This window comes from Miscanthus floridulus, chromosome 5, assembly GCF_019320115.1.
Source record: "Miscanthus floridulus cultivar M001 chromosome 5, ASM1932011v1, whole genome shotgun sequence".
Taxonomy (NCBI): Eukaryota; Viridiplantae; Streptophyta; class Magnoliopsida; order Poales; family Poaceae; genus Miscanthus; species Miscanthus floridulus.
Window position 1 is genome coordinate 144,799,173 of NC_089584.1, and position 10,989 is coordinate 144,810,161.

A 10,989-nucleotide genomic window follows, 5' to 3' on the forward strand; every position below is an offset into this window, starting at 1 on the left:
ATGTTCATGCCGGTCAAACTTTTTTTAAGTTTGTCTAATTTTATAGAAAATATTATTAGCAACATTTGTATCTCCAAATAAGTTTATTATAAAAATAGATTCGACAATCTTATCTAATGATAATAATTATGTACTATAAATTTTAATATTTTGTTATATATGTGATCAAAGTTAAAAATTTGATATATATGTGATCAAAGTTAAAATTTTGTTATATATGTGATCAAAGTTAAAAATTTAATATTTTGTTATATAACTGCTCTTCCCTGCTGCTGTTAAGAGAGTTGCTCGCGCCGCGTCTACATGCTAGTCATTTGTTTGTAAATTTCCCCGAGGATGTGGATCCATGCCCTGCGTCGTGCGCTTCCGGCGGCCGGTCGCTGTCACCGCACTATTTGACTGTTCGGTATTCCGGTGGCCGGTAATGACTTTGCTAGCGTGGTCTCCCATCCTCAGTCGCCCTCCCACCTAGGCCACCATCAATTCAGCCAGCAACATTTCAGTTCTAAAAGTGCAGTTAGTTTGTACATCGCTGTTGGCATATTTCTTTCGATTCATCAATTAGTTATGCTGCCTGTACATTGTTGATTGCACTGTATGGATGTTGTTCATCAGCCTCAAACCAATTGCAAATTGACCCGTGCTGCCTCATGTCATGTTTACTTTCCCTGCGAAACTCCCTACTTTGTTTCAGATATATTTATCATCAATACTAAAACCTACTACTGAATCAGGCATTCCTTTTCAACCCAAGTTGCCTGTTAACTACAGCTACCGATGGTCATGTCCTCTTTAATTTGGTTGGAAATTTGGTACTTTATTGCTCATGTTGTCTGGTCATTTAATTTATCAGTAACTTAGGGTACCTTGTTCTGTTTACCAATCTCAGATGTCGTATATACATACAGCATCTAATCTGAGTCCATTTCCTCTGCAGTGTTGTTGTAGGGACATTCGTTCCTTACGCACAGCTGATAGAGGAAGGTAGGTCTCATGAGCGCCACGCCTGCAGCAAGCAGTTGCCTTCGAGCAGCCCTCTCATACTGTGTCAGGCAAGTCCTGTGCCTATAAATGTCTCTCATTACTAGCATTCCCTCGCGAGGTCACCAATGAATCGAATGGCACTTCGGGATTAAATGAGTAGTCTCTAATATATTCAGTTAGGCCACCCATATGGCCATATATACTGATGTTCCATTAGTAATTGAAAACAATGCAATACTATCCAGGCAAATCTAGAAAGCCATAATTTTACTGTCGATTTAGTGGCCCGGAATTGCTTCAGGTGATTAAACTCTGGTATAGGTGACAATCCTATTTGGACTAAGTTGCAGCAGAGAAACCAATGTATGCTAGGTCTGTGAGCACCTCTGAGAGGATTATAGGTGGCTGTGATCAGTGGTCTTTTTGGCTTGGGCATTTTGAAGGGAGCTATTGTCACACTTATCTTTGTGTATTGAATGCCACAGGTAGTAGGAGTACCACCAGGTGAGCGTGATGGTGAGCTCCGCACTGAGGCGGTGTCTCCCGTCCCGTGCCTCTCTCCATCATGCCTTTCCAACCCACCCGCCGCCTGTCCGCTGCCAGCGCCTTCCGTCGCTCATTCCAGTCCGGTGAGCATCCAGCCCTCCTCTGATCCCTGCTTCCTCCCTTGCCTCCCATGAGTGGTATCTCTTGAAACAAAAGATACCACTCATGGGAGGTCCTCGTGCTGTATGATGCCCATAGTTGTTATACTTGTGTACCTTTCCCTAAAGTCGATTATAACAGTAAATTGAATCGAATGGTCCCTGGAGATCTAGGTCTGATGTGAATTCTTTGTCTAGCTTTCTCGAGCTAAAAACCATCATGTCCTTATACTTCTGGTCTAATAATACTTTAAGAATGAATAATTGACTCTTGAATGGTCTCAATCAGTGACTGGCTGGGTTTTCCAACAAAATTCTTGGGCCTTCTCCCTCGCGTCGCTCCCGTAGGCTGACTCGGGGGAGCCCCCGTAGCACCGCCGCCAGCCCCCGCTCTGCTCCCTCCCTCCCTTGTCCGTCGCCCGAGCGGGTGGCTGGACGCTTCGGCACCTGCAAGGAGGGAGGCGGTAGGGCTTTCTGGCCGGGCGGAGCACGCGCGCCGTGCGGGCGGCTGCGACTCTCCATCCCGTACTGCGGTGCTTTCCCGGCGCTCAGTCCACCAGTCCTCATCCCTTCGTCCAGATCCATCGCCCCCATGGGTGGATTCACGACCTGCAGGGCCATGGCGGTGGTGGCGCCGTGCGCAAGGCCGCGTGATGACAGCGGCTGCGGGCTGCTTGAAGCAGCGGTGGCGGCGGCGACGCCGGCCCGGTCCGGTCCAGGGTCTTGGGGGTCAGATCCGGCACCTACAAGGTAGATGACGGCGACCGCGCGGCTGATCTGGCTAGGGGCCGGCCTCCTCCCCTCTCGATCCGGCGGCTTGGGGCCGGATCCGGTGGCCTGCTAGCTGGATCCGGTGATTCTTTGTCGGATCTGGCGGGGAGCCCATGCGTCAACAGCGGCGGCTCCAGCCTGGGTGCCGGGAACGGCGCCGGTGGCTGGGGCTGCAGACGCTTGGTGCTTGGCGCTCCCATTGTGGCATCCTGCGTCTTTCTTACCCGGTGCCAGTGACGTGGTTTGACCGAGATCCATGGAGGGCTGGGGAGCGGGCGTGACAGCGGCAGTTCGGCGCGGAGGCTGCTTGAGGTGTTGCACGGCGTGGTTGTTGCGGGGCTGGCTCGGCAGGGGGTGGGGACGTTGGTGGGTTGGGCGACTGGGGCTTCTTCTGATCCCGGCCCTCTTCTCCCTTGCCATCTGCCTTTCCCCTTCCCCGGGCTAGGTTTTCATGGTGGAGCTGGCTGGTTCTGCCTGCTGCTGGCCGGCATTGCCGGTTGCGGTGGGGGCGGACTCTCCGGCGGGTTGCCCCCGATGCTTCTCCTGGTCGGCGTCCCTAGGGGCGGCGTCTAGGCCGTTGCACCCTGCCTCCTGGTAGGGTTGGGCCTCTGGCGGCGACGGTGTGGAGGTGGTTTGAGGTGGGGGCGAAAGCGTGGACGACGACGTCTGCGGACGTCGTTCCCCTTCTTGAAGGCGTCCTTTCCTACCTCTTCTCCTACCGTACTGGATGTTGCAGGTGAAAACCTTCCTTGGCGGGCTACCATGTCGGCGCTTTTAGCGTCGTTTCCTCCTTGGGGGCATGGCTAGGCATTCTAGTTTCGCGATTGATCCTTGCTGTTTGGTGTCGCTCGGTAGGACGTCGTCTTCTTCGGACCTTGTTAGGTGATAGTTGAGTTGTTTAGTTTGGTCGTTCTGACCAAGTTGGATAAAGTAGTGGTGTGAGTTGTGATAGTTGCCCAGTTGTTGTACCAAAGTTGCTAGGACGAGTGGAGCACTCTCCTGAGTTGTATGATTTTTGGACCCAGTTTCCGCTCAAAAAACTGGGTAGGCATTTGCCTTTTTTTTTCTTTCATCGTCTAATAGAAATCGCGGCAAAGCTTTTGCCGTCCTTTTGAAAAAAAAAATGGTCTCAATCAGGCTGATGTTGATATGGCTATCTTGTTCGACTGTTTCTTCGTGCAGGGGATGGCGAGACCATGGACGAATTCGAAGAACGGCTGTTTGGGAGGAAGGGCACAGACGAAGGATCACTCTACGTGAAGCATGATAGGGCTGAGAACGCTGGTAGGAGATACAATATGGGCTCTGGGATGGGTGGTTTCACTGGGTTCAGTGACGTACAGGAGCAGATCTGGGTCGTCCATGGGTGGTTTCCCTGGGTTCGGTGACAATAGCAGCACTGGTTTCCCTGGGTTTGCTGCATCTGGCGACAGGAGCAGCTCTGGGTTGATGGGTGGTTTTGATTCTTTGCACGATGGCTTAAGTGATAAGCTTGCTAATGTGGCACGCAGCTTCCAATTGGAGGACGACGAGGACAAGGACGACGACGACTGGGAAGATGATTTTGAGTTCAGGCCTGATGTGCCGTATAAGCGAGGTTCGACATATTCTGTTCGGGTAAGCAGTAGTTTGGTTTGTCAGTACATAGCCAGAATTATTCGAGTAATCTAAAATCTTTTGCAACCTATATGATTTTGTTATCCTGTGTAAGCATTCAGGAGTTAGTGGGTAAGTGTGTGGGCTAGAAATGTCTGCTATCCTGAAATCACAGTAAAATCGTGTGTTTTACTAGCTTGATGTTCGTAAAAAAAATGGGAATTTCATTTCCAATACGCGGATTTACTCTTTATAATACCAATATACCATGTGTACTTTACAACTTTCTTTCTTCATTTATTAGTTTATTCGGTGATCTGCCCATGCGTGGTTGCTATTCTAATGCCTTGTTTCATTCAATTCTGATAAGTGTAGGACCTTGACCTTAGAAGACCTGCAGCCGCAAAGAACCCTCCTAGACCACAGTTTGAAACAACTACAGCGGAGGTTTTGAAGAAGGCTGATTTTAGGGTGAGTATATCTGCCTGACAACACAAGGAAATTGACTACAGTTTCTATTTTATATTGAAATGTGTATTTTGCTGTGCTCTACGGCTTTGTAAATTCTAGGGCTGCAAGCTCAGGAACACAACGAGTCTATGCTGATCTCTTTTTCACGCCGCGCGTCTATGTTGATCTCAAAATCGTACTTTGTTTTTTCAATTAGAGGTCATAGCCTTGATGGCGCCACCCGAAAGTCCGTTACAAATTTGTTGTCAATATATGAGTTTTCCCAAAATATCTTAATATGTATGGCTAGATCATGAATAATACTCACTGTTAACACTAAATTTATGTTACTCTGACATTTTCTTCTGATTTTTCTACTTGTTCTGTTTGAATTTAGCAAATTCAAGGTAGTTCATTGCAATGAAGTACATGTTAATCACTATGCCACCTTCTTTAATTTACTAGTGCATAAAAGAAGCTTATATACACATTGGAATGGTTTTGGTTTGCAAACATTTGACTGCGACAAGCATCAAAGCAAGTATTTGAATGCGAGCCATGTGTTTAATGTTCCAAGTTTCAACGTTTATGAAATACATATATTTTGACTGATCGGATCAATTTGCAAAGAAAATCAGTTCACTGTGGAAAACTGTGTCAATAAATATTACTGTTAGGCGCCTCTTTGCAAGGAAGAGAATGTAATGTTTCTCCAAAGATTATATCTTTGGTCTGGTTGATGAACTCATGTTTGTCTACAAGTACATTCTAGTTTCATTCTTTAACAGATTTGGAACTGTTCCTTGCAGAACGTTAGATTCCTCTCCAAATTTCTTACAGAAGCTGGAATTATCATCAAGAGAAGGCAGGTAACCACTGATACTCAAGTACTCGTTACATATGAGGACGAGCTTTTTGGGGCAAGATATTCCTTCCTTTTAGTGAAATGGTCAGATCCTGTCGTGTTAGATAGTTGCTTATCATGCAATACTGGGAGCAGCTATCCTGAATGCATTGCTCCATCCTGGATAGCTATGCAGCATGGATATGGATACATGTATCAATATCCAACAGACATGGATACGTGTATCAATATCCAACGGATACTGATATGGCATTTTCTAGAAAAAAAATGATATGTATTGATATTTTAAATAAATAAACATTTAGGCAACATAACTTCCGACCAGCAACCAACACACATAATTCTGGGGGCCTTTGCCCTTACCTCCCTTTTCTTGGAGCAGAACAGCTAAGTGGGCAGAGAGGCTGCTGCTGGCAAACGCATAGGCATTGCCATGGACGCCTCGTGTGGCAGTAACCACGCCGTGGCCACGCCATGGGCAGTCACGCTCGGCTACCGTCACTGTGCCATCGCCTCCTAGGGCGAGTGCAGCTGCTGCCTCATCTTCTGGAGCAGCATAACACGTCATCGCTCGTCCTGGAGGAGCTCAGGAAGTTAGGAGCTCGCAATCGTGGGGCATCACTTCCACAGGAATTCCTGAGGAGGAACTCACCGCTGCGGTCACTTGGTGGCCATGTACGCGATCTCGCCGAACGGGCATAGAGCGAGTTGTGGCGACCGTGTATAGGGTTATGTATGGGAGAAAGGATGCGGCAGATGGAGGTGTGCGGGAGTTACTACAAGCAAATCCACTGGTGGACTGGGCCGTATCGATCTGCGTATCCAACAACCCCAACGTATTGGCAAGAAGTAGGTGTGTATTTGATATTTATCCGATACGGGATACGTCCCTAGTCCCTACCCTGGCGTATCTGGGTAGCATAGCTGGAAAGAGATCCCGATGCCACTGCTATGCCAGGATCTTACGGTTTTGCATTTGTAATTCTGTATCATAGTCAATACATATGTTTGCCATGGTTTTTAACCTACTCATTTTCTTCACAGACCCGTATAAGTGCAAAAGCTCAGCGTAAGATTGCCAGAGAGATCAAAACCGCGCGTGCGTTTGGGTTAATGCCTTTTACAACAATGGGTAGAAGACCATTCATCTTTGGCAGAAGCGCGGAGGAGCATTATTCGGAGGAGGAATATTTCGGATTTGTGAAACAGAAGGATGATGAGCCTGTTGAAGATAATGGGGATGCCGAGCCAAATGTGGAGGCTGTGTAAACATTCTGGAGCATCCTTTTGCAAGCGCTCGGTTTCTTCTGTTGCCGTCCCTCGACACAATGTTCGATGCTCGTTTTGGGTCTTCAGAGCATAACGTAGCTCAGCTTGAATAAAACTGTAACATCACACTGGTTTTGTGAACTTTTGCCTTTCTCACTTGTGCCATTATAGCAAACTAGTATAATGCCCGTGCTAACGCTACGGCAGAACATAGTCAAACAAATCAAGAAACTAAAAGCCTAAATCCACCATTGCCCTCAAGCTCAAAATACAACTACTGAAAAGAGTCAACAGACTTGTTTGCTGCAATTACACAATATATCAAGTACTTGCTTCATTTAAACGTTGTACGCTGCGACAATATCAACAACTGAAGAGAATCAACTAATCATTTATCGACCCGTGCCGGCCTCTGAGCCACGGACCGCCCCTGGAGCGGGCTAATCCATTGATTCTATAAAGAAATTTTCATATACAATATTGTGAAAATATAGTGAGAAGCAATGAATCCACCGTACCATAGGTTCTATCAGAAATACTTGTAATGAAAAGAAGATGACAAAGTATAAATCACTGCGTACCATGTATTTGTAACTTGCGCTAGGTCCTGCTCTATGTTTCTCTTCTAGATGCATGCCTACTAAAACGTTGTACTGAAATATATGCATACTAAAACAACCAAATTACATTGTAGAAAAAAGGCAATATAATTGTTTCAGGTAAGAAAAAACATTATACATGTCAATTTTCTAGGAGTATTACGGCTGCTGCTAGATTAGTTCATTAGAACTTAGAGATTGTATTAACCAACGATAGAGAATGTTCAGTCAACTATAATTAAACAAATCTTCACAGGCCACACCATTCTACACGCCTCTGAGCAGATGTAGCTCTTGGATCTTCACCATAGGGATGCTACTGAAAAAGGAGGAAAAAAAAACTAAAATTCTAAACCACAAGGAGAACCGAATGTAAATCAGTCTGAGTCGAGATCTTAAATGAGTACATGATAAGTAAGCACATGAGTTGGACTAGCTAATACAGGAAGCTTGATTGATAGAGACAAAAGGCAAGAATCCGCTATAGGAAATATTCAGAAGTGGACATTTTAAGGAACAACTCGCGGGCGTCTCGAATCCCTTTTGGGGGTGGTCAGGGAAACAAGCAGGCTTTGGGAATGCAAGACGAATCAACAGAGAGGGTGAGCAATATTTAGAGCCAAGTCGAAGATTCTAATGATCCAAGCATTTAATTTGCAAAGACCGGAATTTTGGGCAAAAACAAGTCGATGTTCCTCTCCGCGTACCTGAGAACTCGCCGAGCATTTAATTTGTAAAGACTGGAATTTTAAGGATGCTTCAGCTTATATGTAACCATAATAATATTGATTTAGCTATCATAATCAACATTTTTGAGGCTATCAATAATTGCAAGTATATTGTGCTGAAAAAGGAACAGCGATATCCATTGCTCAAACAACTGTGATCCTTTGTAAAGGCACACAAGAAAATCTTGGCCAACGCTTGGAACTCAACTTGTGTTCCTTCCATGTTGAGAAATTCCAACTAAAGGATCAGTAGCTTTGCCCTGCAATCGTGATATAATCAATCATATATCCTCCAGAATTATGGTAAAATTAAAGATGCATAATCAGCAGCAAAGGACAAAAGTGAGCTCTGACCATTTCAATGATTATATCACCATTTTTTTAATAGCCAAGATCTGACAGCCATTGTATTATATCATTGCTCATATGCTGAATCATGCCATCAACAGTTCAACACAAATGATTTTATGAGTTCTTTCAAAAATGCACTTGATACAGTATCTGTTCATATGGCGTTGCCCTGGCACTGTAATGATGCAACATTTTTAATCTTCAGTGCTTTTTTTTCGTTCTGCAAAATTCAGCAACCAAGGTTGTTTAATCAATTAGAACAAGGCATGGCCGAGCGGAAGATTTCAGTGATGCAAGATAAAATTTCCATGTTAAGCATGAGAGGTGTTTCAACATAGCAATGGCGTAAAACTTTAGTATATTTTAGTATGTTCTAATGAATCAAAGACCAAAGTTTTGCATTAGAGAAAGAAACGTCCTCTGAAGAGTCGCTCGCAGCTGCAGGGGCATTAGGTGGCGTGCTCTATGGTGCGGGAGGGAGCACAGGGGCACGGGGAAGCTGCGCAGCGTCAGCAGACGCTCTTACCTTCTTCCCCACGGCAGTGACGGCGTGGCGTCCTTGTCTGCATCAAGGAGAAGCAAAGGAAGGCAGCGCAGGTCTGGTATTTGGAGGAGACGATTCTGCAAGTTAGTTCTAAGTAGTGTGGGCATCCACGATGCATCAGTTGGCTACTGCACGCGCGGCACATGAGTTCCAGGTACACCTGTAGGTTCCGATCAAATGCCACAACCACCAACCCCCTGCACCAACGTTCACAACCAAGCTAATTCATAGTCAAATCTGTGCAAAACCAGGCACCAGGAGGCGATGAGACTGACAAAACCTGGCATACACCTTCCCTGCGGTGACCTGGGAGCTGAATGCAGCCGCGATGTGGAGCATCACGCCCACGGCACTTGCCCTTGTGGCCGTCGTCCACTCGTCCTGGCGGCCGCAACCTGGTGGCGCCCGCACTTGTGGCCGTCATCCTGGCGGCTGCGACCTGGTGGCGCCCTTGGGGGAGAGGACGGCCGCGACCTGGTGGCGTCCTCAGGGGAGAGGATGACCGCGACCCGACGTGGCGGCCGGCGGCCTGGCGGCGTGGGGAACACCATAGTTAGGGCTGCTTTCCTCATCGAGATGCGGGAGAGGGAGGGGTCTGCGGGATGCGGGGAGGAGCGAGGGCGCGGCGTCGGCGGCCATTGGATTTGATTTAGATATTTTATTTTTTGATTTTTTTTTAAGTGTATAGTGGTCGGAAGCTTTCAGTGAAGAACGTTTTTCGAGAGGACCTACTATAATTTTGATTAGTCTATTATAGTAGAGATATGCCCAGGTTAATATCCCTGGCTGGAGATCATATGCAATATGAAATGTAACATGGGATCAGGGCTTTCCTGCACGCTAGGAAATTTTAGGATTTTTTTAAATAATATTATTTAAATAAAAAATTTTAAATCTGGGTGTTCATCGGCTACCAAGAGGCCGATAATTACACCTGTAGGCTATTGCATTACCGACAGCTCCCCAGAGTCTCGGTGTATCGGCGCAGTTCGTTCAATCGGCTCTTCATTGCCCGATAGACTTGCGTAGCCGGATTGGGCTCCCAACAGTGTTTACTGTCCTGCAACAGCCAGCTACCTAGCTGCGTTCACTCGTTCCGCTACAGTATTCCGGTTTTTGGAATTTATTTTTTATATTAAGCCGACCTTAATATAAAGATCTTAAAAAAATTATGAATTTCTAAGTAAATGCTAAGAAAAAAAACGGTCACGGGTGCCCCAGTGTCGACGTGGACGTCACCTGTCACCGAACACCGAAAATTGTAGCACCGTTAACTCTTAAAATAAATCTAGAAAAATACGATTACCCGTGTTAAATCGAGGACTTCCGCCACAAAGAATCCAACCAACTGATCTATGATCAGTTCGCAACCAACTCGATGGGTAGCCCTTGATCCCGTCACGAGGACTCTGACGCCATAGTAGATCACCATCTATCCAAGCTGCCCTCCCGGTCCTTTCGCTCAGCCTAGGACTTCGTCAGCTCCACTATATAGTCCTGTACATGTGAAGTGTTGTCTAGATGCGCTAGCACTATGACATTTGGCGTGACTAAAATGCTAGTTACTAAAATTTTAATTTGTAACATGCTCTTTTTAAAATATTAGTTTTATATCCATAGCCATTAATCATTTGCAATGTTTTAAATCTCCCACTATATCATAAAATGAATATTAATATGAATATGAATACATATATCCATATTCAAATTTTAATGGAAACGAATTCTTGAAAATTGAAATACTCGATGTTCGCAAATGGACCCCTAGGCTAGTGGTTATAAGACCCTCAGTAGCACTTTAGGCTTGTGTGCGTGCATTCGTAGGGGTGAGTGCGTGCGTTGTAGGTGACCCGATGTCCAGTTCCATCAGTACTCAACTTGTCGTCTCTTTGCTGGATTCCAACGGAGGCATCTAAATACCAATAGCACGTGCATCAGTCACACTGGTAAATACGTTGTAAATGTAAATGGGATCGAAGGAACTGACTGAACCGCTGAGTACCTGCTGTGGCTGAGCCTAAGGCTTATCAACTGCTAGGAAGGCCGAGAGGGCTATTCGATGTCCTAGTCAACCCTTGGGATGTCGATATGCCTATCGACACAGAAAACTTTGACGTGTGAAAGGTCCTAATGGCTAGAGGGGGGATGAATAGCCTATAAAAATTTCTGCAAGCAACACTACGCAAAG

At 45.9% G+C, this 10,989-nt stretch overlaps 1 long non-coding RNA gene and 1 pseudogene across 1 annotated transcript; one reads left to right on the forward strand and one right to left on the reverse strand.

The window, feature by feature from the left end:
* Positions 1–1,497: 1,497 nt before the first annotated feature.
* Positions 1,498–6,579, forward strand: LOC136453977 (uncharacterized; annotated as a pseudogene).
* Positions 6,580–7,605: 1,026 nt separating this feature from the next.
* Positions 7,606–9,402, reverse strand: LOC136453978 (uncharacterized). The gene is made up of 3 exons (XR_010759095.1): positions 8,784–9,402; positions 8,261–8,477; positions 7,606–8,166 (listed from the first exon to the last, which is right to left on the reverse strand). It is a non-coding gene; the product is annotated as an uncharacterized lncRNA (long non-coding RNA).
* Positions 9,403–10,989: the final 1,587 nt, after the last annotated feature.